General features: G+C 35.4%; 1 non-coding gene across 1 annotated transcript; it reads left to right on the forward strand.

Annotated features, from left to right (window-relative positions):
* Positions 1-19237: 19237 nt before the first annotated feature.
* LOC140021751 (small nucleolar RNA R71) lies at positions 19238-19344 on the forward strand. The gene has a single exon (XR_011825724.1). It is a non-coding gene; the product is annotated as a small nucleolar RNA R71 (small nucleolar RNA).
* The last annotated feature ends 2141 nt before the right edge of the window (positions 19345-21485 follow it).

Genomic DNA, 21485 nt, shown 5'->3' on the forward strand with positions numbered 1-21485 from the left:
AGACGTTAGGGTATCTGCCCCAAAATTAGACTCTTCTGTCATCTCAAACACTCCATGTATTACGTAGGCACAAATTCCAACCCACTTGAGTGTTGAAGCGTCTCCTATCTCACACTTACCCAATAAATAACAGTCACAGAAATTCCTAATTTTGTGGCGCGTGCATGATACGTGTTAATACCCACATTTGACTAGGGTTACACATTTGGCTAATAGATACTAATAAGCCTTATACCTTAATACCTAACTGGCAGTTTCCTATTGGTTGATCCGTTTATCTCTCTCCCCTGCTATAAATTCACATGTAAAATGCATTAATTATAACCTCAACTGGAAAAACATAAGTTAAAACGAGAAAAACAAAAGTACTTTGGAAAAAATGCAATAAAGAAACAAGAAAGAAAAGAAAGAAAGAAAGGCTTCTCTTGCTAGTTCTATGACTACAAACTACATAGTACTTTATTGTCTCTTCTGTATTTGAAAAAAATATCAATTAAATATTTTATTTTCACTCTCTACTATTTTTGTTCACTTCCAAGGCTAAAACTAGTAAATTCATGGTTATGTTTCACCCTTTAAGTCACCTACGATTTTAGATCAGTTTATGAGTTTTACATATTTTTTCTTGGCCCATTTTTTTATTGATTGATGATAGGTCTTCTTGGGAGTTGTCGCAAGGAAAATATTTCTAAGTCTGACAAGGGTTGTTTTGATCAAATAAAACTTAATTTCTCCGATATATGGTTTCTCATATATTTCTCATGCTTAATTTAATGGATTTTGAGAAAGATAATTGGGTTTTTTCCCCTTTTGGTGATTTTGTGCGGGCCTTTTTTAGCTAGGTTTTGAGCTGATTTTTCCTTTACATTGTATAGATCATAGTTTTAGAGTGGGTCCATGCTATTTTATGTGAGGTGTTAATTTATGTTAGCTTTCCTTTATGACTGAAAGATTAATCAAATTACTCGATACTTGAAATGAATTTAGTTTACTAAAAGTTCATTCGAACTTGGTTCACCAACTAGTCTAGTAAAACATAACAATTTTGCACCTGACACCTTTTCTATGACAAATTAGGTGAATAAGGAGAACTATATCTTTAAATCAATTTTTACTATATTTACGAATTTGCAACTTGTTTACTATTGCCTTGTCTTGCACATAATATCATATAAAATTCCAAATAATTCTAACCTAATTTCTTCAAATAAAATTCACAACTTGTAGAAGGACATCATATATATGATACATTTAGTATCTATTTAACCTAATATAGTCATCAATGTATGAAATTTTTGTAAGAGATTATATATAAGATGATATAAATACCACAACATAAAAAATTTTGTCAGGTAAATTGTCAAAATATGTGATTTAGACAACATTTAACATGTAAAATTGATGTCAATGTATATTATTAGTTCTCTGAATTGTACATATGTTGTACATGAAAAAAAAATTTCGTCAGTTTTAATGGATTATGCCATTTGTTTCATGGCTGACAAAATTATGTTACACAACAATTTCCCTCTTGGTGCAGCTATCTTGCCTATATTCTTTAGACATGGACAAAAATACTATTGTAGTGGAAGAAATTCCCCCACCCAAGTGTGGCACATGCTTGACACGTGTCAATGCATACATTTGACTATGGTTATATTCTTGTGAAGATCACTGTTTTAGAGTGGGTTTTTCTTTTTTGTGTGAGGTGTTAATTTATGTCATTTGGACTTCATTTCTTACCTAGTTTCAATTATTTCTATTCATTTCTTGATTAGGATTGAATGATGAATCAAACTATTCGATACTCGAATCAAACTTGATTTAGCAAGAGTTTATTCGAACTTGATTCACCAATTAGTGAAGTCAAACTTGACAGTTTTGCACCTAACACTTTTTGTACGATGAATTAGGTGAATAAGGAGAACTAGTTATCTTTAAATTAGTTATTTACCATATTTACCGATTTGCAACTCTTTTACCATTACTTTGTCTTGTATATAATATCATATAAAATTTCAAATAATTCTATTCTAATTTCTTGAAAAAAAAACCCACAACTTGTAGAAAGACATCATATATATGACACATACAATATCTATTAACCTATTGTAGTCTTCGATGTATGAAAATATTTAAGACATTCTAGATAAGATGACATAAATGCCACAACATAAAAAATTCATTAGGCGAAGTGTCAAAATATGCAATTTAGAGAACATGTAACATGTCAAATTGATGCTTAGGTGGCGTTTGGTTCGTACATCGGAATCGGATTCGGATTCGGAATCGGATATCCTGAGTTTGGAATGAAGTCATTCATTCCAATACATTTGTTTGGTTCAAGTACCTGGAATGTGTATCATCATTATAGTTGATGTTTAGCTCGTCGACTCTTTTGGAATAGAATATAATAAATATATTATAAACCACATCGTAAATGATAGTTATTGGCTCTTTGTAAATGGGATTTAAGAAATTTTCACTAATTAAATATATTAGTATAAATGTATTAGTAAATTTAGTCTAACTAATTAATAATTTCTATTAGTAAACATGTATAATTATTAGTATAATTGATAATATTAATTATATTACATAAATTAATATACATTATATAATACATATAACTAATAATATTATTGTTATAAGTTTGTAACTAATTAAATTAAATATTATATATATAATTAAATATAAATATACAAATGTTATAATATAAATATATAATTATAATTATATAATATATACAAATATTAATTATACTACTATTTTATATAAATATAATATATATTACATATTAAATATAGTTATTATTATATATTATTATATTTAAAATAATAATTATAATTATAATTATATAACTTATTAATATTACATACATTTATATATTATAATTATATGCACATATAATATACACTTATAAATATACATATATATTATAAATATATTATTATATAATATTAATAAATTTATAATATATATTATATAGGTATAATTATATTTAACTAAATAATTATAATATATAATTATATAATATAATAATATCATTATTATAATTTTGTAACTAATTAAATTAAATATTATATATATAATTAATTATAATTATACAAATGTTATTTAATTATAATTATACAAATGTTATAATATAAATATATAATTATAATTATATAATATATAAATATTAATTGTACTAATATTTTATATAAATATAATGCATATTAATATTAGATATAGTTATTATTATATATTATTATATTTAAAATAATAAATATAATTATAAATATAATTATATAATTTATTAATATTATATACATGTATATATTATAATTATATGCACATATAATATACATTTATAAATATACATATATTATAAATATATTATTATATAATATTAATAAATTTATATTATATAAATATAATTATATTTAACTAAGTAATTATAATATATATTTATATAATATACTAATATTATAATAAAATATTATAATTGTAATATATTATATATGTATATATTATAATATAAATATATAATATATATAAATATTAATTATACTAAATATTATGTAATTATAAAATTTTGGAATCATACTTGGGTTTTGGACAAAACCCACCCTTTTACTAGGGAATGGAGAGATGCCAAATTTTTAGAAATCATTCCAAAATTTCAATTCCCATACCAGTGAACCAAACACCAGTTATGGAGTTTATTCCATTACTTCATTCCGATACCCTTTTACCAAACGCCCCCTTAGTGTATATTATCAGTTCTCTGAATTGGTCACAAATATTTTATGATTTTTATATTGGTTTCCAATCTTTTTAAACACTCTACATAAAAAAAAAATGCATTGCTTAACATTATTCCGATATGCAGCAAAAGATATTAAACACTAATATTTGTGACCGTGACTAATACCACAATAGCTAACCATTTGAATCGATCTCACCTTATGTGCGTCTAGTCAGTTTTCATTGCTTAGGTCATTTGTTTCATTTCATGGTTGACAAAATTATGTTTAAAACAAATTTCCTCCTGGTGCAACTGTTTTATTTGTTTCCTTTTGAACATGAAGAGAAATAATAATGCCGTGGAAGGAATTTCTCCACCCAAGTCTTCAGGATCTCTTGTACAAATTAATTCAATTCATATAGAACTACCAATAACTCCAATGGAGGTTAGGCAGCCTGAAAATTGTGATGAGAACTTTGGAATGCAGTAAATAAATTTTTTTCGTCTATGTAACAATTTGTATGACTTGCAAGAAATTTTTAAAATCGAGGGTTTTCATTCAAAGGACATGCTAAGCTTTGTTCGTGCATGGTAATTTGTTTCTATTTGTATTGATACATAAATAGTTGCTAATGATAGCTTTGTTAAACTTCATAGATATAACATGAGTGCCGCCATGATAACAACCACCACTAATGCATTAAAACTTGCTGAACCTTGCCTCCCACCAATTTGCCACAATTAAATGTGGCCTTACTTAAAAAATCCAGGTGAGTGCGTAGTGCACCCGTCTGGTCCGGTGGTGGTTTAGTCCCCTCCGGATTACCCCAAGACCTCTTCAGGCCCTCGCCCTCCCCATAGTATAGAAAACTATCGTATCGAAAAAAAAAAAAGAGTGTTGATGATAACCATGACCTTCATCTTTCTAAGCCACAGCACAAACTAAAATCTTAGCCACTCACTATGAGTATCCAAATTGGACCTTAGACTCAGAACAGTGGCGGATCCAGAATTTTGCTTAAAAGAAGCACGGACTAGAAAAACAATAAAATACTAAAAAACTATGATGGCTAAATTAAGAATCTTAAAGCACTTCAGGGACCAGGCTCAGTAATGTGGGCATGTCACCCAAGTGGGGGCGTTAAGTGTATGGAATCAGTTGTCTGCAACCAAAATAACTCCACATTCCACTACGTAAAAACTTCACAGGTAGCTTTGTTCAATGTATCCTTTTCAGCCCTGAAACCAGGCTTTTGATGTTCCCCTTTGCTTCATCAGAACAACTACTCCAAACCAAAATCCTTTATAAATATATAAGGAAATGCGAAATTTAATAAATATGAGTGTGTACATCAATTTTAAAAACTATATGTACTATATCAATGCACATTAGGCATCAATTCAAATAAGAATTCTTATTAACATGTGAAAAGAGGATTTCAAAATAATAAGATTATATAGCGTTTCAAATAAGACTTCAATGCATCATATAAGATTTCATTAGGCATCAATCATGAGGATAGTCTGTCTTTACATAAAATAATTTTTTTGACAAATTGCATAAATCAATATTACATTTTCTCGTAAATTTATTGCTTATAATGCTTTACATTTCTTTGCCATCCGCTACTTATCTTTTTGCTATATTTAAATCTAATGCCTTCACAAAAATGTAAAAAAAAAAAGAAAAAAAAGAATCTCTATGCCTTGTACAAAGTGAACCTCCTAGGTAAATGGAACGCTTAATTCTTAAATAGTTACAATTTAATGTTGAAAACTCAAAATAGGTGTGTGAAGCAATTTATCTATGGTTTAACTAGTTTTTTCTATGTTTATAGGCATGCCTTTTTGCATGTGAAAAACAACCTTGGAATTTTGCCTTACATTAGCTTGTTAAAACCTTTAATTGCATTAATTTGCCTTACATCTGTGCCATTGAATTTAGTGAAATTTCATTTCCCTTTTAGATTGTCTTCTAAACTCCTAACATTGCTCATATTCCCTTTTCTTTTTGCAACCATATATATGATGTCATAGACATAGATGCTGTTGGGTGTGGGCCAACCCATTTGTGGGCCAACCCACTTATGCAAAAGCTTGAGGGCTTCTCAAGCTTAAATAAAAAGCAAAAGCAGCCGCAAGAATAGATTCAAGCTTTGGTCCTTGTGCGAGAAAGAAAGGAAAAAAGGCCAGCTGCCACCTTTGAGTGAGATGAAGAGAGAGAAAGGGCTAGAGAGAGAGAGACTTCAAGGTCTTGATTGGAGGGCGATTCGAAACCCGATTGAGACGAAATTTTACCCACGCAATCCTCTCGTCAAGTTTTCCTTATCTACCGATTCAGATTTCTGATTTTCTCTTCGTTTGGTAACACCTTTCCAAACTCACTTTTTTTTGACAGTTGTAGTTTTTGGGTTTGGTAACACCTTTCGTAATTTTGTAGCAATTTGTTTGGTTGATATTGGTACTATTATTGTCGTCCGAATATTTCGAATAGACCTGTGCATTCCCATTATTGTGATAGTGAAGATTTTGACTGGACTAGGTCCCGTGGTTTTTCCCAATTTGGGTTTTCCACGTAAAAATCTTGGTATCCTGTGCCTTTTAATTTTCTTGCATTTTATTATCACTGCTGGTATTATTACTTGGTGATTTGGTTTGTTCCTATTTTTAACTGGTACTTGGGGAAAGAGAAATTTGTCCTGGGCTAATTCTAATATTTTGTGCCTGTACTGGTACCTCTTTTCCAACAAGTTGTATCAGAGCAGTCAGGTTAGGCTGCTCATTTGTATTGGTTAAAAATGGATGATTCAGATAGTGGTTGCATGATAAAATTGAATGCCACTAATTATTCAATTTGGAAGCCTAGAATGAAAGACTACTTGTATTGTAGAGATTTGTTTGAATCTGTTCTAGGGGATAAAAGCAAACCAAGTGATATGAGTGATGAAAAATGGACCGTTATGCACATGAAAACTGTTGGCAATATTAGAAAATGGATTGGTCAAAATATTTTTCAACATTTTTCCAATGACACCAGAGCTGATGTATTATGGAAAAAGGTTGAGAGTATGTATGAAAGGAAAATCTGTTTGAATAAGGCTAGCTGTTTGAAGCAGATTGCTCGAATGAGATATAAAGATGGGAAAGATATGACTGAACACTTGAGTAATTTTTAGGGATTGATAAACCAGGCAACTACATTAAATTTGAATCTGGATGATGAAGTACAGGCTTTATTACTATTCAGTTCACTACCGGATAGTTGGGAAACCATGGTAGTCTCCGTCAGCAATTCAGCTCCGAATGGTGTGTTGACCATGGCTATTGCAAAAGAGGCCGTGATGAATAAAGAGTTCAGGAGGAAGGAACAAGAAATTGTCTATGAGACCCAGGCCCTAATGACAGAAAAGAAAGAAAGAAGAGGGAGAAGCAAAAGTAGAGGACCCTACAACAGGAATGACAAATCTAGAGGCAGGTCTGAGTCGCGAAAAAATATTGCATGCTATTATTGTAAAAAGAATGGACATTATATGAAGGAGTGCAGAATCCTAAAACGGGAACAAACTGAGAAAAATGGTAAGGCAAAGGAAAAAGGTGATGAAAAGACTACAGCAGTTGCGGCAGCTCATGATGATATGTTTGTGTTCTGTGATGATGGTCAGATGAATATTATTTATTATGAGAGTGATTGGATAGTTGATTCGGGTGCATCCTACCATGTTACTCCTCACAGGCATTTCTTCTCAACCTACACCGAAAGAGATTTTGGATATGTTAGGATGGGAAATGAGGTCGCATGCAAAGTGATTGGCATGGGAGACATATATTTGGATACAGATACAGGGTGCCAGCTGATATTAAAAAATGCTCGACATATCCCTGATGTTCGCCTTAATCTTATCTCTACAGGAAAACTTGACGATGAGGGTTACCATAGCTTGCAAGGTGGAGGCAAATGAAAACTCAGCAAAGGAAATCTCATTGTTGCTAGAGGAAAGAAGCAGAATACCCTCTACTTAATGCAAGCCAAGTTGGAGAAGGGAGAAGTCAATGCAGTTCGTGATTCATCAATTGACCTGTGGCATAGGCGACTTGGGCACATGGGTGAAAAAGGGATTCAGACACTTGTTCGCAAACAGCTTCTAACTGAAGTTAGAGGTAATGCACTTAAATCTTGTGTTGACTGCATTTATGGGAAACAACACAGAATTGCATTCAAAAATTTTCTTCCATCTAGAAAATTGAATCCATTAGAATTGGTGCAAACTGATGTTTGCTATATGAAAGATAAGTCTCTTGGTGGTGCTGTTTATTTGTAACTTTTATTGAGGGAAGCAAGGGAGAAGAGGAAAGAAAAAAAAGAAAAAAAATTAGATAGACAGAAAATTATAAGCGAGGGAGAAAAGGGAAGCGAGGGAGAAGAGGAAAGAAAGAAAAGAAAAAGAAAGAAAGAAAAGAAAAGAGAAAAAAAATAGTTTTGGATTTTTTTAAATTGAAATTCCAAAATTTGAATTTTTGAAAAGAAAAACAAGGCTGAAGGTTTAAAAGGAAATTAATTTTATTTCCATTTCTCTTAAAAAAATTTTTTTTGTAGAATTTAAATTTCAAAAATTTAATTGCTGAAATAATTTTATTTGTAAAAAAAATTTTCAAAATTTTCAAAAATAATAAAAAAAAGAAATTTTTTTAATTTAAAAATTTTCCTTTGTTTTTCGGTTGTTAAATACAGCATGGGCACGCCAAAATTATAAAACGTCCACTGATCTCGGGAGGCACTAACACGGCGTGGGCACGCCAAGATTACACTTCCTACCAACGTCGTGAAATGTTGAGATTTTACCAACATGGCGTGGGCACGCCAAGATTGGTAAGCGTCCACTAATCTCGGGAGACATTAACACGGCATGGGAACCCCAAAATTGCACTTCCTGATCACATTGAAGGAAAATATTAAGACCGACTACTACCCGACTAAGAAACGATAAAACAAAAGAAATAAACAACGAAAAATAATAAAATGGGTAAAATACATAAAACTCCCATGTGGTTAAGGAAATTGACATGAAACCTCCTCATTGTTTAGAAACACCACTTAACCCCCTTGTGCTTTGGACTTCTTTGGATTTTACCTGCTGACCGGCTGGGAAGCCGGTAATAATATGAAATACCAAAAATACCCTTATATATAATATGTGAAAAGTTACAGATGTAATTAGTCAATGTGGAGTGGACTTCTGAAAATGAGAGAGAAACCCTAAACCTACAACGAAGAAGAATGTGACTGTATTGCTGAGCGGTGTGAGTTATGGTGAAGATCGATCGGGCTTGAGCTACATTTCATGTTTTGAGAGAGAAACCCTAAACCTACAGTCAAGAAGAAGGTGTTTGTGTGTTGCAGGTCAACAACATTAGACAACATCGGTCGGCGTTTCTGTACAGATCGGTCGAGAGTCACAACGCATTGAGCATAACTATTAACCAGGTAAAATACATATCTGAACCTTAGGCATTAGACGAGTTGATTTGTTTGATGGCAGGTGTTTTGGTAGTAAATTGGGGATATTTTGAAACTTGGTATAGGAACCACCATTGTCAGTTTTGGCTTAGTCAGAAGTTTCTCCGACAATGTTTGTGGGAAATTTTTTTTAAAATTTGGTAAATATTGCAAAATGTCAGTTTTGGCTTGGTCAGAAGCTTTTCCGACAAACTCCCGACAATGTTTGTGGGAAAATTTTTGTTTAAATTGCTAAATGCGCAAAATGTCAAGGTTTGGCTTAGTCAGAAGCTTGTCTGACAATTTTTGGGGGAAATTTTTTTAAAAATTGCAATATACTACAAAAGGTATGGGTCTATTTGGAGTAATTAGAACTATTGTGGTCCATACTGGTATTGATTATGTTTTCATTCTTCTAGATAAGTGTGTTGATGTTGATTTTTTTTTTTGAAACTGAGCGTATGAAATATTGTCTGTCCGTTTTGATACATCTGAAAAGCAAATGAGTAAATGAATCTCTGTTTTTTGACACATCTGAAAATGGAATTAGTAAAATAATCTCGATTACTTTGGGTTAGGTGCATAAGAATGGGAGATAATCCGTGGCAGACCATAGACATACACATGCATTATGGTAGATATTTCAAATGAAAATCGAGAATTAGATACACTGGTGAACACGTGACCCTGATGAATTATCTGTATTTGAGTTTCCAAAAATGTACCAAACAATTGACCACGGCGTAACAAATATGAATTTCTGGTACTCCATTCCCTTTCATGACCTTGATGTTGGTGTGGTTCCCATCAAGGATGATATTGACATCGAATTATTGACAACATGTTATGAGAGACTTACAGAAATGCACATATATGCTGAGAGGGGGCCTGATCCCATTGAAATTGTGTCCCCGGAAGGAAAATTACTGTACAAGAGAGTGACTGGTGATGGCGTACTTGCACTTCCATATCATGATGGCTAGCAGGCTGAGATTAGTTCGTCCTCAGCTGTTAAAGGCATGGATGAAATTGACCCTTTAGTAATTGGGAGTAAGGACAATAATGACAATCCACACATTAACTGTAGAGCAAAGGACATCTGTGAAGAAGAGTCATCACAAATGGAGTTGGATCCAGCTTTTGTGGGACCACATAGAGAGAAGATACATGATTCTGGTAACAAGTCCAAGAGAAAGAAGGCAACAAATGATAAAAAAGCTAAGTCACAAAGAGTAAAGTTAAGTGCAAGGAAGTCAGTCAGGCGGTTATTTAAAGACAAAGAAGACAGTAATACATCCTCAGAACCTCAGCAGTCTCTTATAAGGAAGTCAACAGAAGAAACAACACAAGCAGAGAGAGATCCAACATCAGAGCAGACTGATTGTAAGGGAGAACCAACAACACATGCAGAGAGAGATCCAACAGAAGTGCAGACTGATTGTAGGGGAGAAAGAACAGTTCATGAAGGCGGAGAAGAAGATGAAGTCATACCAGATTATTCAGATCTTCCTGACTGGCTAAGAGAAGCAGTAGACCTGCCTGAAGATGATGAGATATTTGCAGGTTTACATGGTCAAGGATCAACACAAGCATCTATAAATGTTGGATCTGTAAATTCGGTTGGTATTGGTTCAAAGTAGCAACATATCTGAGTAATAAATTTCAAGCTAAAGTGAGGGATGATCCTGGATATAGTATTCCTGGCATAGTGAATGAGACAAGAAGATTATTTATGCTAGATATTAGTCAAAAAATAGCTGCCAGAACAAAGCAAAAAGCATTAGAGGCACTTAGGGGCAATGACATGGAGCAATACCACAGACTTTGGGATTATGTAGCTACTGTTAAAAATTCAAATCCTGATAGTCATATTTCATTGCAAATTGATAGGCGAAATGTTGAGGAAAGAGCTATATTTCAGAGGATATATTATGGTTTAGATGCTTTGAAAAATGGTTTCCTAAAGGATGTAGACCTATCATAGGACTAGATGGCTGTTTCCTTAAGAGTCCCTTTGGAGATCAGCTGCTTACAGCCTTGGGTAGGGATGCTAATGAAAATATGTTCCCTATTTCCTTTGCTGTTGTTGAGGTAGAGAATTACGATAGTTGGAGTTGGTTTTTGCAGGAATTAATCAGCCAAATTGGAAGAGGAAACAAAGGAGTGGCTTACACTTTCATTTCAGATAGGCAAAAGGGTCTTGTCCATGCAATTGAAGAATTGTTTCTTGAATCAAAGCACAGATTCTGTTTGAAACATATGTTCGAGAACTTCAAACAAAGATTCAAGAATCAAGACCTTAGAAACATGTTTGGGAAGTTGTTGCAGCAACAAGCATGCCAGAGCATGAAACTGCCATAGCAAATCTTGCGAGGGCTGACCCATAGGAAGGTGACAAGCTAACAACTGCGGGATGGTTCAAACGGTTGCCTCCAAAATTGTGGTCCATAGCTCATTTTAGTACAGCTTGTAGGAGTGACACTTGCGTTAACAATATGAGTGAGTCATGGAATAATTACATTCTAAAAGCTAGAGGGAAGCCAATAATTACAATGCTGGAGTGGATTCGGAGGAGATTAATGCAAAGGTTGGTAACCAAACGAGAGGGCATGCTGAAACATGGTGGCACTTTATGTCCAAACATTTATGAGAAGTTAGAGAAGTTTAAGATAAAGGCAAGAAATTGTGTTGCGGTTTATGGAGGAAATGGGAATTTGGAAGTTGATGGCTATGGAAGGACAAATGTTGTCAATTTGGAGATGAAATCATGTACTTGTGGTCATTTTCAGTTTAGTGGCATTCCTTGCGTACATGCGGTTGCCTGCATTCAGAGTAGAAAGTTGAAATTTGAGGACTATGTTAATGCTTGTTACCATAGGGAGGCATATTTAAGGGCCTACAACTTCACAATTGGTCCCGTTCCTTCGAAGCAGTTCTGGGTAGATAGGAAAATGCAATATTTGAACCCACCATTGGTGAAAAAACAGCCTGGTAGGCCAAAAAAACAGAGGAAGAAGGGTCCAGAAGAGCCTACAAATCAGCAGAAAGCAAGTAGGAAAGGTCTTGCAGTTTACTGTCAGAGGTGTTTGAAATCTGGACATAACATACGAACTTGCAAATCAGGGATTCACCCTAAGTCTAAACTTTACAAAGTAATATAACATTTTACATTCTACTGTCACTATGGTTTAGTGTGTTTTATTGCTACTTATACACTCATTAAATTCGATTTGAACTATAGGCACTTAAAGTTGGTCCAACAGCTTCAAATGCAACATCCGTAGCTTCTACAACTCAGGCTAGTGTCTCAAGTACTACTGCTACTACACTTTCACAGGTACTAAAAAGTAATTATCTATTTTTTGGGTGCTGGAATATACTTACATACATACTAACCATGAGAACTTACATACAGGAGCCAAATCAGCCTATAAGTGGTACCAACCAAGAAAGCCATCAAAGTAGATCCTTAAAGAGAAAGCAACCAGCTGCAACTGCAAGGATGTCAAGGTTGCGACATTGTGGCTCCAAGAAACCAAGAAAATGAACTGCTATTTGTTCGATTTTATTGGTTGAATGTACTGGTTATGCCAAGTAGCCAAGTAGAATATGTCGATTTTATTGGTTGAATGTACTGATACCATTATGGTATGGATGTTGCAATATTTTTCATTGTACTCAGATTTTTGGCTGTCTTTTGGTTGACTAATACTTTCATGGATATTGTACTCAGATTTTTTGGCTATGTTTTGGTTGACTTTGCCTATTTTTTGGGGTACTGATACCATTATGAATTTTTTGTCTCAGATTTTTTGGTTATGTTTTGGTTGATTATGGCTATCTTTTGGTTGACTGATGCCATTGTGGTATTGTACTCAGATTTGATGGCTATGTTTTGGTTAACTGTGGCATTTGTGACTGTATTGCTATGCTGGTGAACCTTTTGGCCATGTTATGGTAGGATACCATTGTGGTATGATTGTGATAATATGTCACGTTTTTGTATTTATGGATGGCAATATTACTAGCCACATCTTTGATGATTTATCATATCTAGTTGTGGTAATATGGATGGCAATATTACTGGCCATATCTTTGCTGAAAATGATTAAATCTGTCAAGTGTCCTGAATAATAATTGCTGGTTATATCTTTGCATCTGATGACTTAATCTAACAATTTCATTGCATTTAAATGGGTATTTCAAGGTCTTTTCAATGTCCTGAATAAAAGCAGGTTTTTTCAATGTCTTCAACAAAAGCAACTTCATTCGCTCATTTATAATTGAAACATGAAAATCAACTCTAGATTGAAACCAAGATGTGATTTTTGCACTACAATTTGTCCCAACTCCAAATTCTATTACACTACTTTTACATTACAAATTTTACCCAAACTTCATCTCATATATATATAACAACCAATGACAAAAGAGACACAAGTACAGTCAGCATCATCATCATCTTCGTCAGCCCCATCGTTGCTTCGATATTGTGAATCTTCGATTGTAATCCCATAATGATGTTATAGTTATTACTTTCCATTCCTTGCCCAGACATGATAAATCTTTTCGCTGTTGCAGGTCCAATTGGTGAAACCCCTTCAACGTATGGATTTTGCCAGAATGATTCATTAGTGCCTCCCTCTCTACTAATTGGATTGCACCATGCCCAAAATGAACAAGCACCAATTTCACATACATAATACAACATACATTTTGATGATTTTTCAGATTCTACTACTTTAATCTTTGCTTTATTGTTGTAGAAGTATCGCCGGTTTTGGTACCTTAGGTTCCTCGATCCACCGCCAAAATTTTGGGAGCTTGAAATTTTTTGGTTCTCCCTTGAAATGATAGCTGATTTAGCCCTTCCAAAGCTCTTTTTCTCCCATCCAAAGCTGCGTTGCTCTTTACGTTTTTGGGTTTTCGTTTTGCATCTCTCTGTCAAATTTTCTCATTTGCAGAACAACAATTATGGTGGGTTTCATTTGTAAGAGACATGAAGGGCAAAATTGGAATGAAACCAGTTTCTTCTAGCCACAAGTTACCATTAAGTCGCATCAATATCACTCGCTAGTTTCCCAACCGGTCAGCAGGTAAAATCCAAAGAAGTCCAAAGCACAGGGGGGGTTAAGTGGGTGTTTCTAAACAATGAGGAGGTTTCGTGTCAATTTCCTTAACCACAGGGGGGTTTTATGTATTTTACCCTAATAAAATTCATGTTCGGGTTGCCTCCCAAAAGAGCGTCTTTTTTAATGTTTTTGGCTAGACATAGCTCAAGATTTGTTTAAACTAAGCGAATCGGGTCTTTCAGTTGCACCATCTCCACCCGTTCAACTAGAAACCCTTCATGATACGGCTTGAGACAGTGACCGACCATTCACTACAAATTTCTTCTCCGTTTTCAAACTCTGGATCTCGACTGCACCATAATGAAAGACATTAGTCATAACAAAATGACCAATCCAACAAGAACGTAATTTACCTGGAAATAGCTTCAATTTTGAGTGGTACAGTAGAACTTTTTGCCCGCAGACAAATGTCTTCCTAGAAATTTGTTGGTCATGAAATATCTTATTATTCTCCTTATAAATCACTGCGTTCTCGTATGTTTCATTTTGAATCTCCTATAATTCTTGTAATTGCAACTTTCTTTGAATTCTGCCCTCCTCGATATTCATATTGTATTGTTTGACCGCCTAAAACGCTCTATGTTCGAACTCGACCGGGAGGTGACATGGTTTCTCAAATACCAACCAGAAATGGGACATTTCAATGGGTGTCTTGTACGCCGTCCTATATGCCCATAGTGCATCCTCCAGTCTCATACTCCAATCCTTCCTATTGGGTCGAACCATCTTCTCTAAGATCGAATTGATCTCTCGGTTCGACGCTTCCGCCCGACCGTTTTTTTGAGGATGGTAGGGTGTGGATACCTTATGTAAGACGCCGTACCTCCTAAAAAGTGCAGCAATCGTCTTGTTGCAGAAATGGCTACCTCGATCACTTACAATCGCTTGTGGCATCCCAAAGCGGACAAAAATATTAGACCTTATGAATTCTGCAACCACTTTGGAATCATTAGTACGGGTGGCCTTTGCTTCCACTCATTTTGAGACATAATCCACAGTAAGCAATATATACAAAAAATCATAAGATGAAGGAAAAGAACCCATAAAGTTAATACCCCAAACGTCAAAAATTTCAACAAAAATCATTGGGATTTAGGTCATTTGATCCCTACGAAAAATATTACCTACTCGTTGACACTTGTCACAGGAGTTACAAAATGAGTAGGCATCTTTGAAGAGGGTCAGCCAATAGAACCCGCTCTCTAGCACCTTACGAGCCGTTTTCTTTGGTTCAAAGTGACCTCCACACTTAAAAGAGTGACAATAAGTTAAAATAAATTGGAATTCAATTTCACTTACACATCTACGGATGACTTGGTTGGCACCCTACTTCCAGAGGTAAGGATCATCCCAGATGTAAGATTTTGCATCACTCTTCAACTTGTCACTCTTCGCCTTAGGCCATCCTACAGGAAACTTGTCAGTGACTAGAAAATTAATAATATCCGCATACCAAGGCAAGGATAAATTAACAGAAAATAAATGCTCATCGGGGAAAATTTCTCTTAACGGGAGGTCGTTTTCGACGACTTGTACTCGACTCAAGTGATCTGCTACTAGATTTTCACCCTTTCTTGTCTCTGATCTCCAGATCAAACTCTTGTAGCAATAGTATCCACCTTATCAGTCGTGGTTTTGCCTCTTTCTTGATCAACAGATACCGCAATGCTGCATGATCAGAAAAAATAATAACTTTAGCACCTAGTAAATAAGATCTGAATTTCTCTAAAGCAAAAATTACAGCCAAAAGCTCCTCTTCAGTGGTGGAATAGTTTAATTGAGATCCGTTCAAAACTCGAGATGCATAGTATATAGCATAAGTTGCCTTTCCTACTCGTTGACCCAGCACCACGCCCACGGTATAATTGCTGGCGTCGCACATGATCTCGGACGGTAGGTTCCAATCAGGAGGTTGTATAATAGGTAGCGAGGTCAATAGCTCTTTCAACCTATCAAACGCCCTCTTACATGCTTCATCGAAATCGAAGGGCACCTCTTTTTGCAAAAGTTGGAATAGGGGTGCTCCAATTATTGAGAAGTCTTTAATGAACCTTCGATAGAAACCTGCATGACCCAAGAAAGAACGCACTTTTCGCATGCTCGCAGGGTAAGGTAAAGTAGATAAAACATCTATTTTTGCCTTATCAAGCTCAATACCCTTAAACGACACTACATGCCCCAGAACTATTCCGTGTTCGACCATAAAGTGACATTTTTTCCAATTAAGCACGAAATTAGTTTCTATACACCTTACCAAAATTAAATTTCAGGTTATCTAGACAGTTGTCAAAACTCTCACCATACACACATCCATGAAAACTTCGATAATCTTCTCAACATACTAGAAAAAAATACTTATCATGTATCTTTGGAAGGTAGCAGGTGCATTGCACAACCCAAATGGCATCCTTCGGTATGTAAAAGTTTCAAACGGGCACGTAAAAGTCGTCTTCTCCTGGTTCTCGGGTGTGATAGTAATTTGAAAATAACCTGAGAATCTATCCAAAAATTAATAGTAAACTCGACCTGCTAATCGCTCTACCATCTGATCAATGAAAGGAAGGGAAAAATGATCCTTTTTCGTGACGGCGTTCAACTTCCTATAGTCTATACACTGCCGCCACCCGGTGGGCTTTCGAACTGGTACGAGTTCACTCTATTGGTTTGATTCAACCGTCACCCCTGCTTTCTTCGGGACCGCCTGTACTGGACTCACCCAGGGGCTATCTGATATTGCAAAGATTATCCCCACATCCAGCAGTTTCAGGATCTCTTTCTTCACTACCTCCATCATTAGGGGATTCAGTCTCCTTTGAGCCTACCGAATAGGTTTAACACCCTCCTCGAGTCGAATTCGATGCACACACACTGTGGGGCTAATTCCCTTGATATCGGCGATAGTCCATCCTATCGCCTGCTTATGTTTCCTGAGAACTCGAAATAGTTTGTCCTCCTGAACCTTTGATAAACTCGCGAAGATGATCACTGGGAGTGTCTCCTCTTCACCCAAGTATGCGTACTTTAGGTGTTTCGGCAGGGGTTTCAATTCCAAAACAGGCGCCTGCACCACAGATGGAAGTAACCTCTGGTGAGGTTCGGGTGTAAAAATAGGTGCGAGATCATACCTTGTTTTTGTGGTTGGCAACATCTGTAACGCTCCAATCACACATTTGAGCTTTTCACTCAACTTTACCCCAGGGATCATCTCTGATTCGAAATGCCTGGTCAAGGCGACTTCTAACTCATGCCTGCCTTCAATTTTAAAAACTTCTTGTACAGCAGGGTCAATAACATTTATAGAGAAAATAGAGCCAGCATATGATTTTGAAGGATATTTCATGGTTTCGAAAATGTTAAAATGAACAATCTCACCATTAAATTCCATTAACATCAATTTTGGTTCGAGTTGTGCTTAAGAAGGGTCTACCTAACAGTAAAGGTGATGGGTCGTGGGAGTGTTCATCCTCCATGTCTAGCACATAAAAATCGGTGGGAAAAATCAATTCATTAATTTTTACTAAAACATCTTCAGCAAACCCGTTAGGGTATGCATTGGTTCGGTTAGCTAAGTGAATTATTATTCACGTTTCGTTCAAAGAACCTAAGTTCAAAGAAGCATATATGGACTTGGGCATGACATTAATCGAAACTCCTAGGTCTAACATGGCCTTCCCAATTAAGGTATTACCTATCCTACAGGGAATGGTGAATATACCTGGATCCCAGCATTTCGGTGGAAGTTTCCTTTGTAAGATTGCTGACACGTTCTCCCTCACTATAACTCGTTCATCTCCTTTCAACTGCTTTCGGTTGACACACAAGTCCTTCAAAAATTTTGCGTATCTAGGCACTTGTTTAATCGCGTCCAGTAGGGGAATGTTAATCTCCATCTTGCGGAAGATTTCGAGGACCTCTTTCTCCTTGTCCTATTTCTTTGGTTTCTCTAGCTTGCTAGGAAAGAGAGGTAGATTAGTTTTAGCTTTAGTGATTAGGTGCGGGAGTACCTTTTGATCTTTGTTGTCTCTGCCCTCCTCTTCCAACTCTTTCTCAATTCGTTCATTGTCCTTGTTCTTAGGAATCACCGGTTCTCGTCCTCGAACTTTTTTTGCCACTCCTCAAGGTCATTGTACAACATTCTTCGGATTCAACTCTGGTTGAGATGACAATTTCTCTTGAACTTGGGACTCCAAACAATTTTTCGTGATGGCCATTTGATTCATTTGATTTTGCATGGATTGCATCTGTCCCAGTTGATTTCTCATATTTTGTAGATCCGAATCTGTCTTCTGTTGATTTGCAATCAATTGCTTCATCATCTATTCTAAGAACGAACTTGAGTTCGAAGGGGGTGGTGGTAGGCGAGGCTGATACTGCTGTTGATACCCTTGCTATTTGTTTGGTGCAAAATTGGACTGCCTATTTCCTCCATAACTAATGTTAAGGTGATCCCTCCAACCAGGATTGTAGGTACTTGAATATAGGTTGTACTGCTTTCTTGGCACGGGCGCGTGGCCAATCATGTTAACTTGTTCTGCATTTTTTTCTTGAACTAGCGGATACATCTCCGTAGAATGACCCAAGGCAACGCATACCCTACATACTTTGGCTTGTGAGGCACTTCTCACAGTTAGTTGTTGAACGAAGAACGTCAATTCAGAGATTTGTTGTTGGATGGAGGATGTTTCTATCTCATTCACCCTATGCGTTGGGACATCCTCCCTTGTACCAAACTGTTGCGAATTCTCAGCCATTCCTTCAATTAGCTCTCACGCCTCTCGAGAAGTCTTATTTACTAACGCCTCTCCACTTGCAGCATCGATTATACTTCTGTCCCTGAAGAGTAGCCCCTCATAGAAATATTGGATGAGCAGTTGCTTATTTATCTGATGCTGAGGGTATTGGATGCACAACTTCTTAAATCTCTTCCAGTACTCATAGAAACACTCGCCTAGATGTTATTTGATACCGCATATCTCCTTCCTTAGGCTTGCAGCTCGAGACGCCTGAAAGTACTTATCCAAGAATTTTTTCTTCAACTGGTCCCACGTGGTGATACTACTAGGTGTTAGGTAGTACAACCAATCTTTTATAGAGTTCTTCAAAGAGAAGGGAAAAGCCCTCATTTTTATCTGCTCTTCTGTGATTCTCGGGGTTTCATACTGTTGCAAACGACGTCGAACTCTTACAAGTGCTTCTAGGGCTCCTCATCTGGTAGACTATGGAAAGATGGCAAGAGATGAATTAGATCAGATTTTAGTTCAAAGGGAGTGTTATCATTCAAATTTGGAAAAGTAATGCATAAAGGTTGCTAATTTAAATTATGAGTAGCCAACTCCCTTAGTGTCTATGCATTTGCCATGATGACTTGCTCTTGGTCCGAGTCACTCAAAATGTCACCAAACAAATCTGCTGGTCCAACTTCTGGCTCAGGTCTCTAAGATGCAGCACTTGAGTGCTCTTCTCTGAGTTGTCTGGTCTTTTTTCTTGTTCTACGCGTAGTCTTTTCTACCTCGGGGTCGAAAATTAATTCACCTGTACGAGAAAAACGAGGCATACATTGAAAAGCACCAGAAAATTAGAACAAAAGTGAACTCAAAAAGAAACAAATAACTGACACCAGTCCTCGGTAATGGCGCCAAAAATTGACAAATGTCGAACCTGTGCAATAATAAAAATAGAACCTAACTACCACCAAAAGCAGTCAATAATTAATCCTAGGTACTGGAGCAGGGACTCTAGGTGTGCAATGGGTTACTTGATTCACCATATTTCCGAAAAGTTTGCTTAATCCGATATACCAGAATTAATTAGTTGACAACATTTTCTAAATAATAGACAGTGGCAAGTAGGGTCGTCTCCTCAGGAACTGGGGATATTTGTCTCTTTGAGATTCTAATTGGTAACGGGGGATTTTATCGGAATGATACTAAAAATAATTAAGCAATTCAACTAAAAAAAATAATTAACTAACACAAATATAGACAGGAATTAAATCAAGAATAGAATAGATAAATTCTAACAAAGGATACAACTACTCAGACACAGTCCACTCATCCGATCATTAATGCAAGGTAGGTTCACTTAATTTATTAATAGGTTAGTTATAGTCGCCGATGAGTTCTGACGACCAATTTTTTCTTAATTTATTGGTAATCAAGGTACGACCATTGATTACCCCTAACCAGAAAATACTTCTAGGTACGACCGTAGGAATTAATTTTTCAATTGCATAAAGGATTGGAAAAACCTAACCCCAATCAATAACATGCTACGAGAGTTATTTAAATCAGATTGCACGTTTCCCTATTGTATAAAAACGCTAGTTGCCACTAGTATTAATCAATTTAAACAATTACGGATTTAATTGACTAATTTGGTAGGAGATTAATAAATCGTACTAAACATCGAGCCCTTGACATTCAATTAACTAAATAATCCCATAGAAATTCAAACAGACAACGTGCAAATATTAATAAATTAAGGAACGCATGATAATTAATTCGATCTCACAAGTATTCGGGACTGCGTCGTCGCGTTGATCTTTGGCTAGACTGACAGGTGTTGAGCCTGTGTAATAATAAATACCTACTCGAGAAAAATATAAATTTTCTGTGTATAGTAGTGAGCAAGGTCGAATCCACAGGGATTGGAAAAAATTCGATTATTTTCAAGTTCGGGACACGGGGAATTTTTTATCAGAATAAAACTAAAAATAATTAAACAATTTAACCAAAAAATAAATAATTAATTAATACGAATATAAATAGCAATTAAATAAATAATAAATAAATTCTAACCAAGGATACAACTACGCAGACACAGTCCATTCATCCGATCATTGATGCAAAAAAGGTTCACTTAATTTTATTAACAGGTTAGTTATAGTCACCGATAAACTTTGACGACCAGCTTTTCCTTAATTTATTGATAACCAAGGTACGACCTTTGATTATCTCTAACCAGGAAATACTTCTAGGTACGACCGTAGGAATTAATTTCCTAATTGCATTAAAAACTAGAAAAGTCTAACCCAAATTAATAACATGCTACGAGGGTTATTTAAATCAGATTGCACGTTCCCCTAATGTGTGAAAACACTAGTTGCCACAGATATTAACCAATTAAACAA

Source organism: Coffea arabica, chromosome 1e (genome assembly GCF_036785885.1).
Source record: "Coffea arabica cultivar ET-39 chromosome 1e, Coffea Arabica ET-39 HiFi, whole genome shotgun sequence".
Lineage (NCBI taxonomy): Eukaryota > Viridiplantae > Streptophyta > Magnoliopsida > Gentianales > Rubiaceae > Coffea > Coffea arabica.